Genomic DNA, 14,494 nt, shown 5'->3' with positions numbered 1-14,494 from the left:
GTATATACATGCAAGGGAATATTGTTCAACCTTAAAAAGTAGGGACATTCTGACACATGCTATAACGTGGATGAACTTTGGGGACATTAGGCTGAGTGAAGTAAGGTCATCACAAATGAACAAATAGCGTATGATTCCACATGTAAGAGGTACTTAGAGTAGTCAAATTCATAGAGACAGAAAGAAGAATGGTGATTGCCAGGGGCAGGGAAGATACGGGAATGCAGAGTCATTGCTTAATAGGTACAGAGTTTCAGTTTTGGGAGATGAAAAAAGTTCTGCAGATGAATGGTGGTGATGGTAGCACAAGAACGTGAATGAACTTCATGCTACTGATCTGTACTCTACACTTAAAAATGGTTAAAATGTTTAGTTTTGTTATATATATTTTACCACAGTTTTTAAAAATCTCCAAATAAGGGTATTCCAGAGCCATCTTCTATAAATGCTGATATTTATGCTGTGACTCCTGAAATAAAAGTATATTAACACCAAAATGTTAAAGGAGATTGATAGGCAAGAAATAGAAGCAACATATTTTCCACAGTCTATTTTATCTCACACATATTACACAATCATATTCAATTTATGTAATTGTATCTTCCAAAAAAATGTTGTGCTATCATAGAAGACCATCAGAGATGATTATCTCCAGGGAAAACTGGTTTTTTGAAGAAAAATAAAATGGATTACTGGTGTCTGACTTAGAGGGAAGGCCAAGGGATAAACTAACTACTCTCTCCACTGCAAATATTTCTATGGGAAGGATTTTGGAGTAGTCGAAGAATGAAATACTTTTTATCTTAAAATACCCTATGATGCTATAATGAAGACAGATACCAAATTCTGTTAATATGCATATAGGGCATTTAATAGGTCTAAAAGAAAGTGGGAAGTCAGAGGTCTACCCAGAGCTTGAATCCACAAAGGTCGACATGGTCTCTTTTATGAAAAGTTTCTTCAATTCATTGATTCCTCGTTTGTTCCAACAACTTGATATGTTTTAAAGGTATACCTACTATTCTTTTTTTTTTTTTTTTGAGGAAGATTAGCCCTGAGCTAACATCTCTGCTCATATTCCTCTAATTTACATGTGGGATGCCTGCCACAGCACGGCTGGACGAGCAGTGTGTAGATCTGTGCCTGGGATCTGAATTGGCAAACCCCAGGCCACCGCAGCAGAGCACGTGAAATTAACTGCTACACCACTGGACTGGCCCCCTATAATTCTTAAAAATTTTAATTCTTTTAAATTTTTAAATTTTTAAATTTTTAAATTTTTGAAATTAAAAATTTCAATTCTTAAAAATACTTCTTGTGGGGCTGGCCCTGTGGCCGAGTGGTTAAGTTCGCGCACTCCGCTGCAGGCGGCCCAGTGTTTCGTTGGTTCGAATCCTGGGCGCGGACATGGCACTGCTCATCAAACCACGCTGAGGCAGCGTCCCACATGCAACAACTAGAAGGACCCACAACGAAGAATATACAACTATGTACCAGGGGGCTTTGGGGAGAAAAAGGAAAAAAATAAAATCTTTAAAAAAAAAAATACTTCTTGATCTCCGTCCTATCTTTTCACTTCCTCATTTTTATTCATGGATTACTCTTTTCTCTAAACATCATTTGCATCCTCTCAGTTGTGTTCACATTACTGCTTCTATTTTTGTAAAGTTAATTCTGTCTTTTACTGCCTCCAGTAATGGTTTTAATTCTGCAATTGTGTTTTTAGTTTCTTTGTAATTTTTCCTTTTCTTACACATCTCCTTCTTCATTTCATCATGTTGTCTTTTTATCCCATCCTGTTCTCTCTTCATTACATTCTAATTCTGTTTCACAGAGTTGATACTTCTTTATAATTTGAAAAATCCCAATTTTCTATGAAACAACCTCCTCCGGTTTTATGAAGAAGTCATCCTACAAGCCTGGTATGCCTGATTACTTTAGCCTATTCTTGTCTTTATTTTAGATTTAAGTATCTTTAATCTAAGCATTTACTCTGAAATGAAGGAATATCTATTCAGATCAATGTGCGTCAACTCTCTGTGCATTTGAATTGTTTGAGGCCTCATTTACCACCCCTTGTGTTCTGCAGTTTTTCCTGAGACACAGCTAGATAGTCAGTTATCCTGCGAAGTTCCCACTGTCTTATTGGTTTTCATCTAGTGTATCTGCTGAATTGACAGAGTGGCTTCCCTTTCCTCTTCCTTGCTCTCTGATTGCCAACTGGAGCACATGAAAGAAAGCAAATCTCTAAAATAAACAGATGCCTGACCTCTTCTCTTCTCTACCTCTCCCTGTAGTGCTGTAAGATGAGAAATGTACCCAACCTCATTAGTTCCTCTCTTACCCTTTCTGCTAAGTTCTGTTCTGACAGTTTGTCGTCCACAAGAGAATGTAGTGGAGAGAGATTAGAGGGAGGAATAGAACACTGCCGTGTGCCTAATGCTTTTTCAAGCAGCCAGGGATACCTATGTGGATTTTTGGTTGGTGTTAACTTTACACTTATGGAGATCATTTTGCATATAAGTTCACTAGCAATATGGCGAGGATTGTGAGGCACTATTGTGCTTTCTTAAAGTTTTATCGGCCTTCTAGTTAGTGGAAAAAACTACAACTGTCTGGCTTCTGCAGAGAGATCCTGCTTTTCAGTAACAATGTCTTCTCCTCCTCCTCCTTCTTCTCGTATATTTTTTCTGAGTCCATAAATATAATAGTGGGAAATCGGGATGGACTATAAGGCTTTCCAGATGCCACTGTAATTGTTGAATCCTACCTATTTTTTTAAATCACCTAGATTTTACCCTACTTTCTATTTACCTAAGTCTAAGCTTAACCTATTTTCTATTTAGCAATTTCTTATTTCCATACTGCTATGTTCTTCTTCTTTTCATTTGTGACAAATCTCTCTCCTTCTCCTTAACTTTAGAAACTCATAATTTGATACAATAAATACTAAGGCAATTATTCCTGAGATAATCCAAATGTTCTCATTAGCAGTTCAAAAGATTTTTTGAAATAAATAACAGAAGCAATTTTTCCCAGATTCCTTTCAGGTTTTAATTAGCATTCTTCTTTATAAATTAATGACGGTCCTTTAATTTCCCTGTCTTTGCTAATCTCTATTCTGACTTTTTATGGAAGTTTGACAAAATACCCTTTAGTAGAATAATTTTTCACCTTCTTAATATTTCTTAAGGGTTCAGTTCTTATACTCTTCTTTGAATAAGTTGTAGATTACCCCAGCCACTTTTTTCTTTTTATTCAAGCAAAAATTGTTCTTTAGTGTGGAATTCTCTTGACAATGGTAGCATTTAAACTTTTTAGATGTGACTCCTTATTTGTCATAAATCATTCCTATTTCTTCCCTAAATAGAATATTTCAAAAAATTAACTATAACATTTACTTCATATGTAAATTGTAGGCTTAAATTTAACTTAGACAATGTATGTAAAGCCCCTAGTACTATTTCTAGTACTTGGCAGAAGCCTAATGAATACTCCTTCTGTTCTTTCTGTCTCTGCACTCCATCTTTCCCCTTGACATTTGTGAACCTTTTCATACATCTTAAAAAATATAGATGGAAATTTAGCAAATTTGTGGTTTGGTTGTGGCTCTAACTTTAGAGGTATAATTTGTAGCATGCATGTAGCTATCCAAAAACGTTTTTCAAAAGGATGATATTATTACAAAATATTTTTTCTTTTTCTTAGCATATACAACCAGTATTTGTTTAGTGCCTTTTATTCACATATAAGGTATAATGCTAAGGGTACTAATAAACCAAAGGATAAATCTGTATATCTTATACATTTATACATTAACAGAAAAGAAAAATGTGTGCACCCATCTACGTATATATATATATATATATATATATATATATATATGTGACTCCAGTTCAAATGAGACAGTTAAGTACCTTTAGACAGATAAAGACAAATTCCATCAAAATACTGAGCATTGAACTAAGGTTTATAGACACCTCATGGGGAAGGTGGTATGTGGGTAGAGCTTTAAATAATACATAAAATCTTTAGAGATGGAAAAGGACTATTTGGGTAAAAGATGTTATATAAGCAAAAAGATACAAGGTAAGGATTTACAGGACAAAATTGGAGCTAATAAATATTTCAAGTGGTTTTTTTATGGAGTATACAGTTTGTGGGAAAAAGGAAGTACATTTACAAAGTCAATAGAAGTTATGAATAGTGATCTAAGATATTTAATTCAATTCTGTTAGTAACAAAGAACCATTGAATATTGAAGATTTATTCTTTCATTCACAAATATCTGTTGAATATTAACTATGTACCAATGACTGAGCTGATATTTGAAAAACAATAGTGATCAATATGAATATGATCTCTGCCCTCATGGAGTTTATAATTTACTTGTAGAGACAAACAAAGAACAGATTGGTGCAACAATTATAGTTGTAATGAGTGCTATAAACTAAGGTTGTGGCATAGAAATATTATATCTTTAGAGATTATTAACAATTACTTATGTGGAATGGGGATACTTATTTTACATAGGAAAGACCTCTTCATGGGGGTAACATTTAAACAGAAAGCACAGGATACAAAGGGGTCATGTAAGTGAATATTGGGAACATAGAACATTCCAGAAGGAGGAAAAAGCTGAGCAAAGCCTCAGATTGGGAAATAACTTGGCTTATCCAAGTAGTGGACAGATGGTTACTGCCATTGCACTTCATGGAACAAGAGGGAAGAGTGGAATGAAGACATTAGGGTATTAGAGTTGGGCCAGATCATGCTGCTTCTTGCAACACATACTACTGAGTTTAGATTCCAAAGGAAATGGGAGCCATTTAGGGGCACAAAGAAGAAGAGAGTTAAGATATAATATGTGTGTACCAAGATTAAAAAGAATTGTACACACTATCTCAGATGTGCAAAATCATGTAGCCTCCTTATTGTCTGTTTCTGCTCTTATCTTGCTCGTGATTCCTAATCCTTGTTTGGTAGTGAGATAAATCTCAATCTTGTCAGTGAAAAGAGTCTGTTGGTTTTTTTTTTTTCATTTAAAGTAACCTCTTTCTGTTTAGCTGACAGAAACTTGTTTAGCTAACTTTGTTTTTTTTTTTTTAATAGATTTTATTTTTTCCTTTTTCTCCCCAAAGCCCCCCAGTACATAGCTGTATATTCTTCGTTGTGGGTCCTTCTAGTTGTGGCACGTGGGACGCTGCCTCAACATGGTTTGATGAGCAGTGTCATGTCCGTGCCCAGGATTCAAACCAACGAAACACTGGGCCGCCTGCAGCGGAGTGCACGGACTTAACCACTCGGCCACGGGGGCCAGCCCCGCTAAATTTGTTTTTTTGGATAAAGTCATGAAATTCAAAGTTCTAACTCCCTGCCACGTCTGCATTTCTCTTTGCAAAGCCCCTACCATTACCAGTTCTTTTCAAGATGGCTTCTGGGGAAGCATGTATGTTCTCAAGGTGTACTTGATCAAATATGGATCCTCACTGCTTCCAATGAATTTGCCCTTATTCCATCTCATCACTGGGAATTCTACTGGCCTTTGTGGCCAAGGTTTGCATCTGGAGACACTGAAGATCTTTTCTCTCAGCACAATAGGATTACATAATTTCCCTCGATGACTTAGCCCAATCTGAACTCTTTCTGGTACTATTAAATCTCTGAGTCTCAACCTTGTTTGCCACCTAGCCCTTAACTAGGCTATTCACTATGCAACCTCTATTTGAGAGTTCCCTCCCCCTGCCCATCATAATCCTATGGCAGACTCAACGACTCTTAACTAAGATATCTCCCATAAGCCCCACTGACAGCATGCTGGAATAACTGGACTCCTTACTTGTCCTATGTAGGTCTTACCACCAGTACTCTCTCCACCAAACACATCAAGCCACGATTTTCCTCTGTAGCCTTCTAAGATGTTCCTTTCCAAGAATTCTATAAGCCACAATGGACAAGGGTCCTCTGGTTTGGTGTTCCCTCCCTATCTGGTAGGATTTCTATTATCCCTTGCCTCATTGTCCCAGGGTTTTACCCTACAGAGGGGTGTCAGGATCCTCAGGTATGACCTCTTAATACTTCCATTTCTCTTTGCACACCCCTGCCCCTGATGTACCATGTCTTGTCCAATAGAAACTTTCTGCTCTCTTTCTCAGGTAAGGCAAAGATACTCCTTATGTCATAACGTGAAAACTGTCACTATGTGTGTATTATATTAGCATATCTTCATTACCCCTGAGGCACTGAAACCATTGAGTTAATGCTTATGAAGCCATAGGGCATCAAGATTTAAAGTGAATAGAAATTTTATTAATTTTAACTTAGAAAAATAGTATATCAGTTATGTGTGTGTGTTAAAAAATCAGTCTGGCTATTGTGTAGAGAATGAATTCTAAGTAGCCAAAATGGAAAAAAGCTGCCGGAAATGTATGATGATTGATTCAATGGTGATTAAGAAATGGAAATGAAGTAGGTGGATTTGATATGTGTTTTAGAAGTAGAATCAAACATATTTGCTGATGGATTAGATGGGGATGGGTTTCTGGCTTGAGCAGCCTTTAAGCTGGTAGTAACATGAAACAGTTTTGGGCATGGGTATGTATAGGAAGAAAAAAAGTGTAATTTTTAAAGAACCTCTGTGATATGCAAGCAGAGATATCAAAACGTAGTTGAATATTTGAATCTGGAACACATAAGAAAGATCTGGTCTAGAGACATAAATTTAGAAGTTGCCAGCATATAGATGGCATCTGAAGTCATAAGAATGTACATGATGGAGAGAGAGTGTTGGGCCTAAATTTGACCCTGAGAGAGTCCAGAATATAGATATTGGGTTGAGAAGGAGCAACCATATGAGCAGACTTAGAAAGGATGGCCAGTAATAGGAAAAAAATAAAGGAGTTTCCTGTTAGAGGAAAATAACAGGTGAGAGAAGACCTCTAGGCCGGACTTTACAGCAAATAACAATATTTCTTCTTCCTATGGATTCTCTTGTGCCAAATTGGGACTCTCCTTGGGCCCAAAGCTATGAAAGTGATTCCTTTCAGACTAAATTTTTGGCCTTTTCAATATGACCTTGCACGTGGAGGCCAAACTCACTGACTGGCTAACTGAATGAATGAATGAATGGATGGATGGATGGATTTATTGAATGAATGAATAAATTTAAATTTGTTGTTGCATGAACTGTGAAAAATAAAGTACCATATAAAGATAAGAACCAAATGTTTGATAAAAATAGTACAATTAATATATTCATCCAGGTTGGGTATAGCCCATTATTCAACTCTATCTGATGAACTTTCCATAGGTTCCATAGACTATGTGAAAGTGTGACTCAAGTGTCCTGAATTTCAACTGTTTTCCCAAGAGTTTGCCTTACTCTGATAATAAAGTCAATAATATAATAAACATTAATAAAATGAAATTCTCATTATGAGCAACATGCTGTGTTAAGAACCTTGCATACATTTTCTAATTTAATATACAAAACACTGATTGTGAAACACTATTATTGCTAGTTTATTGACAAGGAAAATGAAACGAGGGTAACTATATACCTTGCCGTAAGTCACCTAGTTAGTCCATGAAAAGCTGGAATTTGAACTCACTCCGTCAGCTCTAAAATACGTGTTTTATCGCCAAATTGAATAATATTCAACTGCCAGTCTGACAGAATTCCTTAAGACAGTGTTTCTCAAACTTTAGTGATTATAAAATCCACCTGGAACTCTTGTTAAAATACCAAATCCCAGGCCCCTTTTCTAGAGATACTGACTCAATGGGTCTGGGGTGGGATCTGAGAATCTGTAATTTTAACAAGTTCCGCAATTGATTTCTGTTCTCATACAATGTATAAAAACTCTGTCTGCTGCACTCTATAGAAAATCCAATTCAAATTCCTAACTTAAATATTTAAAAACAAACTCTATTGGCTCCTGTACCTGAACAACGTAGGGTGGACTAACTTCAGACACATCTTCATTCTCAGGTTGTAGCTGGGGGCTCCAATGAGAGAAAACTGCTTCCTGGATAATGCAAACGAGAGTTCCAGAATTGACTGTCCCTGGCCCTGGTTGGCCAGATGTGGATCATGGTCCATCCCCGAACCAATCACTGTAATCAAGTGATTAGAGTTTGCTATTTTCTTAATCTTGTACCCCTCTCCTTCTCTGAAGCCCAGGGGTGGTGTCAATTGTCTTGAAGCCCCTGGGATGAAAATAGGGGAGAGGATGGTAGTATAGATCATTATTAGAGGAAGGAGAAATGAATGTTGGGTGGCAAAAATAACAGCTGTGTACTAGACTTCTCTAAGTAAAATTAAAATTTCATAAGAATAAACTATGTCAGGTGCTTTAAGAAACTATCAAAATCATATGACTGGAAAGTTTTCCTTATCATGCAAAGATATTTTGATTGCTAAGGTACTGCTTTCCAAACCTATTCATTCAGATGGATTATTCCATAAAACTATCAGTATTATTCATATCATCTTTATGTCTCAGGTAGATACATTTTCTTGGACACATACTCTTATCTAAGGCAGGGGGAGGAGAAATGGACCAAAATGAGTCTTCTCATTTTACATAATTTGCTTTTACTTTAGGCCGATATCACTGATGAACATAGATGCAAAAATCCTCAACAAAATTTTGGCAAACCGAATACAGCAATACATCAAAAAGATTATACACCATGATCAAGTGGGATTTATACCAGGGACACAGGGATGGTTCAACATCCACAAGTCAATCAACGTGATACACTACATCAACAAAATGAAAAACAAAAACCACATGATCATCTCAATAGATGCAGACAAAGCATTCGACAAGATCCAACACCCATTTATGATAAAAACCCTCAATAAAATGGGTATAGAAGGAAAGTACCTCAACATAATAAAGGCCATATATGACAGACCCACAGCCAACATCATACTCAATGGACAAAAACTGAAAGCCATCCCTCTGAGGACAGGAACAAGACAAGGGTGCCCACTTTCACCACTCCTATTCAACATAGCACTGGAGGTGCTGGCCAGAGCAATTCGGCAGGAAAAAGAAATAAAAGGAATCCAAATAGGTAACGAAGAAGTAAAACTCTCACTGTTTGCAGACGACATGATCTTATATATAGAAAACCCCAAAGAATCCATAGAAAAACTATTAGAAATAATCAACAACTACAGCAAAGTAGCAGGGCATAAAATCAACATACATAAATCAGTAGCATTTCTATACACTAACAATGAACTAACAGAAAAAGAACTCAAGAACTCAATCCCATTCACAATCGCAACGAAAAGAATAAAATACCTTGGGATAAACTTAACCAAGGAAGTGAAGGATCTATACAGTGAAAACTACAAGACTTTCGTGAAAGAAATTGACGATGACATAAAGAGATGGAAAGACATTCCATGCACATGGATTGGAAGAATAAACATAGTTAAAATGTCCATACTACCTAAAGCAATCTACAGATTCAATGCTATCCCAATCAGAATCCCAAGAACATTCTTCACAGAAATTGAACAAACAATCCTAAAATTCATATGGGGGAACAAAAGACCGCGAATTGCTAAAGCAATCCTGAGCAAGAAAAACAAAGCCGGCGGAATCACAATCCCCGATTTCAAAACATACTACAAAGCTACAGTGATCAAAACAGCATGGTACTGGTACAAAAACAGGTCCACAGATCAATGGAACAGAATTGAAAGCCCAGAGATAAAACCACACATCTATGGACAGCTAATCTTCGACAAAGGAGCAGAGGGCCTTCAATGGAGAAAAGAAAGTCTCTTCAACAAATGGTGCTGGGAAAACTGGACAGCCACATGCAAAAGATTGAAAATTGACCATTCTTTTTCACCACACACCAAAATAAACTCAAAATGGATCAAAGACCTAAAGATTAGGCCTGAGACAATAAGTCTTTTGGAAGAGAATATAGGCAGTACACTCTTTGACATCAGTTTCAAAAGAATCTTTTTGGACACTATAACTCCTCAGTTGAGGGAAACAATAGAAAGAATAAACAAATGGGAGTTCATCAGACTAAAGAGCTTCTTCAAGGCAAGGGAAAACAGGATTGAAACAAAAAAACAGCTCACTAATTGGGAAAAAATATTTACAAGCCACTTATCCGACAAAGGGTTAATCTCCATAATATACAAAGAACTCACACTGCTTAACAACAAAAAAACAAACAACCCGATCAAAAAATGGGCAGAGGACATGAACAGACATTTCTCAAAAGAAGATATGAATATGGCCAATAGACACATGAAAAGATGTTCATCATCGCTAATCATCAGGGAAATGCAAATCAAAACTACACTAAGATATCACCTTACACCAGTTAGATTGGCAAAAACATCCAAAACCAAGAGCGACAAATGTTGGAGAGGTTGTAGAGAAAAAGGAACCCTCATACACTGTTGGTGGGAATGCAAACTGGTACAGCCACTATGGAAAACAGTATGGAGATTTCTCAAAAAGTTAAAAATAGAAATACCCTATGACCCAGCCATCCCATTACTGGGTATCTATCCTAAGAACCTGAAATCAGAAATCTCAAGAGTCCGTTGCACCCCTATGTTCATCGCCGCATTATTTACAATAGCCAAGACGTGGAACCAACCTACATGCCCAGAAACTGATGATTGGATAAAGAAGATGTGGTATATATACACAATGGAATACTACTCAGCCATAAACAAAGACAAAATTGGCCCATTCACAACAACGTGGATGGACCTGGAGGGTATTACGTTAAGCGAAATAAGCCAGTCAGAGAAAGACGAACTCTATATGACTCCACTCATAGGTGGAAGTTAGTATATTGATAAGGAGATCAGATCGGTGGTTACCAGGGAAAAGGGGGGGTGGGGGGAGGGCACAAAGGGGGAAGTGGTGTACCCACAACATGACTAACAAAAATGTACAACTGAAATCTCACAAGGTTGTAATCTATCATAACATTAATAAAAATAATAATAATAATAATATGGGCAAAGAAAAAAATTTTTAATAATTGTATCACTTTGTAAAATTAATTGGCTTCACAGTAAACTATAAATCAAGCTTTTTGGAAATTTACATCTTGGAGTTTTTGCTTCAGTTTCAAGAAGGTAAGTGTTTACTAAATTAAAGTGAAATAGCTTCACTGCCTATTTGCAACTCTCATTTAAAATTGGATATACTTTATCACTGAATATTTCCTAAAATAAAACTTTATAACTATCCGGATTCAGAGTTTTCTTGCTGACATTTCTTATAGGTAAATGGTTTCTTAATTACTCTTTTGATTCCAAAGGATATATTAGATTCCAAAATTATGTGTTTAGATAACCCAAAAAGAGCCAATTCGATTTCTGCAGCTTCTTTGCCTATAATTGCATTTCAAGATTTTAAGTGTATCAGAATATTTTTCTCAGAAGGTCTGAGTTATGAGGAAAGTCACAGTGAATATTATTGTTCTTTATTATTACTATTATACATAATGATATATATTCTTATTCTTTATTGATCTATTCTTCTTCTTGAAATGGGTATTTTCAATCTGTTCCTTGTCCCTCAACTCTATTTTGCACCTATGGAGGTACATCAAACACTGAGGGAATGTTAATTTTCACATGTTGAGGAAAACTAATTATTAATTAACATTTTTCTTCAAGTCATAATGAAATCAGATCTAGAAGAAAAACAAGTCTTTGGCAATCATCTCAAGTTTTCTCATATAGTAGAACATCTTATGTTAATCTTTTTTATAAATGTATTTTTATAGAGATATGGAACTATATGTAGATAAATGTTATTTAAAGAACAGTAGCTAAGACTGTGCTACAAATATGAATTACAAATATGTGTATCTATGGATATGCAGAATGCCCCAGTTACATAATTTTTCTCTTTCTCTGGCTTATATTTTAATGTTAATACTAGATAAAGGAGCAAATTAGACTATTTCAGGTAACTGCTTTGAACACAGATGGAACTCAGAGTTTAAGCCATTAAAAATAGAGCCCCTGAACATCAGTTTCTTTCTCTGTAAAAGTTGGAAAATGATACCTACTTGCCAGCTACTTTTGAACTTTGGATCTATGAAAGTTCTCATGGCACAGAATACTCATTCCACACTTTTTAAACGTCTTTCAGATTTACTCCATCTGCTATTGACAAATACTGAATCTTAGTGCAGAATTACACAAAATCATTTTATCACCCAAAATATGAAAGTAAAAAAATAGCAAAGTAATCTCTGATCCTCAAAACATGAGATTTAAAGAGTGATAAAATGGAACACATCGGAAGTGACCTTGAGCTCTCCTAGACCAACCTTCAAGAATGTCTAAAGAGATTAGACTTGAACTCTAAGGCTTCTAGCAGTCTAATGGGGTCTCTTCCAGTTTCTAGGGATCAAAACTGAATTTGAAAATAATGGTAAATTTCTTGGTTCACGTAATCAAATATCAATAACATTAGAAAGCACATAGACAAACCAGGGACACCGGTACAAAAAGCGCTCCCTCAGGTTAGCTGTTCCAAGAAGACTGGAATACGTCTGCAGCTAGCGGTGGGTTATACCCTTGTGGCCTTACACCAGCTCCAGTTAATGCAACCCATGGAAACGCTCTGTGACCTACATTAAGGAATGTGCCCTTACTTGGACCAAGCACTGTGGGCATGTGGATGGAGTAAAATGATTGGCCCAGTCTGGGCCAAGCGACCACATCTTGCCTAGGCAGAAGAAGGCCTTGTACTTGACAGCTGCGACTAATACAATATAGTTGCGGCAGGGTTGGATATGGGGAAAGGAGGAGTGGGGAGGAGTGTGGATAAAGAGAGAAGTGCCCTATAGCATACTCTTTCTAGAAGAAAGTTCTTTTTCTAGAGGAAAATATTCTGGAGTAGAAAAAGATCAACACTGTCTACTTCAGCATTCTATGTATTAAAGTGTAATTTACTTCATAAAAGCACTAAAATAGGGGCTGGCCCAGTGGTATAGTGGTTAAGTTTGCAACTCTGCTTCTGTGGCCTGGAGTTTGTGGGTTCCGACCCTGGGTGTGGATCTACACACCACTCATCAAGCCATGCTGTGGTGATGTCCCACAAACAAAATAGAGGAAAATTGGCACAGATGTTAGCTCAGCAACAATCTTCCTCAAGCAAAAAGAGGAAGATTGGCAACAAATGTTAGCTCAGGGCCAATCTTCCTCAACAAAAAACCAAAGTAAATTATGAAAATAAATGAGAAAAATTGTAAAAATATATATTTAAGTGTGTGGAACCACACACGTAATATAAAAGCTATCTGAAAAATGTTCCTATTTAGAACTTTTTTTCTGCATCTTCAAAGTGACTAAAGAGTCTTAAGCCTCCAGAGAAATTTGTCCAGAAGATATTTTTTTTTTCTAATAAATTCCCTGTTTTAGGCATTGGCATTCCCTAGAGTGCTAAGAACCTCCAAATCTCATACAAAATTAGCATCATCTACCATAAAAAATACAAAGATTTGTGGATGCTTTGTGCTCATGAATTCTTCTTCAATATTTGAATGGTAAATGTCAGTAAAGGAACAGCTTGATTTCAGACCTTTCCAATCATGGCAGGTAGGCTACTGCTAAGACTGATGTGTTCACCATTCCAATCCTAGGAGCAGTTTCACATGTTAGCATCCTTCTGGGAACTCATCCATGATTCTCTGTGTTCCGGGAATGCTTGTTCACCTGAGACAGACACTGTCCTGAGTGCATGGAGCTTCTGTTTACTGGGTTTGGGCCCAGAGTTACAGAGTCAAGGAGGGCTCTGCAGAGAGTATTTTATGTAAGCTGAGACCTATAAGGTTAGTTCCATGTTAAACAAAGCTTTCTCTCACACATGATAGAAAAGGAATGTCAGTATTTGCCAATTTAACAAAATTTCAGGGCTCTGTTTAGACTTAAAAGGAGAGCACGACAACACATATGGGACAACACAGTTTAAATACTCAATCCTTTAAATATGTTTTTCTAAAAGATGAGTACTTGAGAAATGTCTCTTCATTCGTTTAACAATCATTTGCTAAACTTCTAACATGAGCTCCATCTACATGACACTTATGAATAAAGCTTGCTTTATCTCATCAGGGTCTCCTATATCAGAACACTCTTTTGTTAAAGATGGAAATAAATATTATGAACGTTGCTGACAACTCGTTTATTCACTTAATGAGTGTTTCTTGAGTGCCTCCTCTGTGTGAGGCACCTTATGAGGCAGCAAGGATACGATCATAATCTTAGCAATAACAGCGATAGTAGCAATAGGCACACCAGAAGCACTGTATTTGAGTCCCAGGTGTTTCATTCACTAGCTTGGACAAGTTACTTAATCATCTCCCTTCTCCACAAAATGCAGCCAATAGCATCTGCTTACCTCATGGGTTTATTGCAAGAATCTCTTTAAAAAAATACAAAACAAGGGACCAGCCCCATGGCGGAGGGGTTAAA

This window comes from Equus quagga, chromosome 9, assembly GCF_021613505.1.
Source record: "Equus quagga isolate Etosha38 chromosome 9, UCLA_HA_Equagga_1.0, whole genome shotgun sequence".
In the NCBI taxonomy this organism is placed as follows: Eukaryota; Metazoa; Chordata; class Mammalia; order Perissodactyla; family Equidae; genus Equus; species Equus quagga.
The sequence above is the reverse complement of the archived record's forward strand: the minus strand, read 5'-3'. Positions refer to the sequence as shown.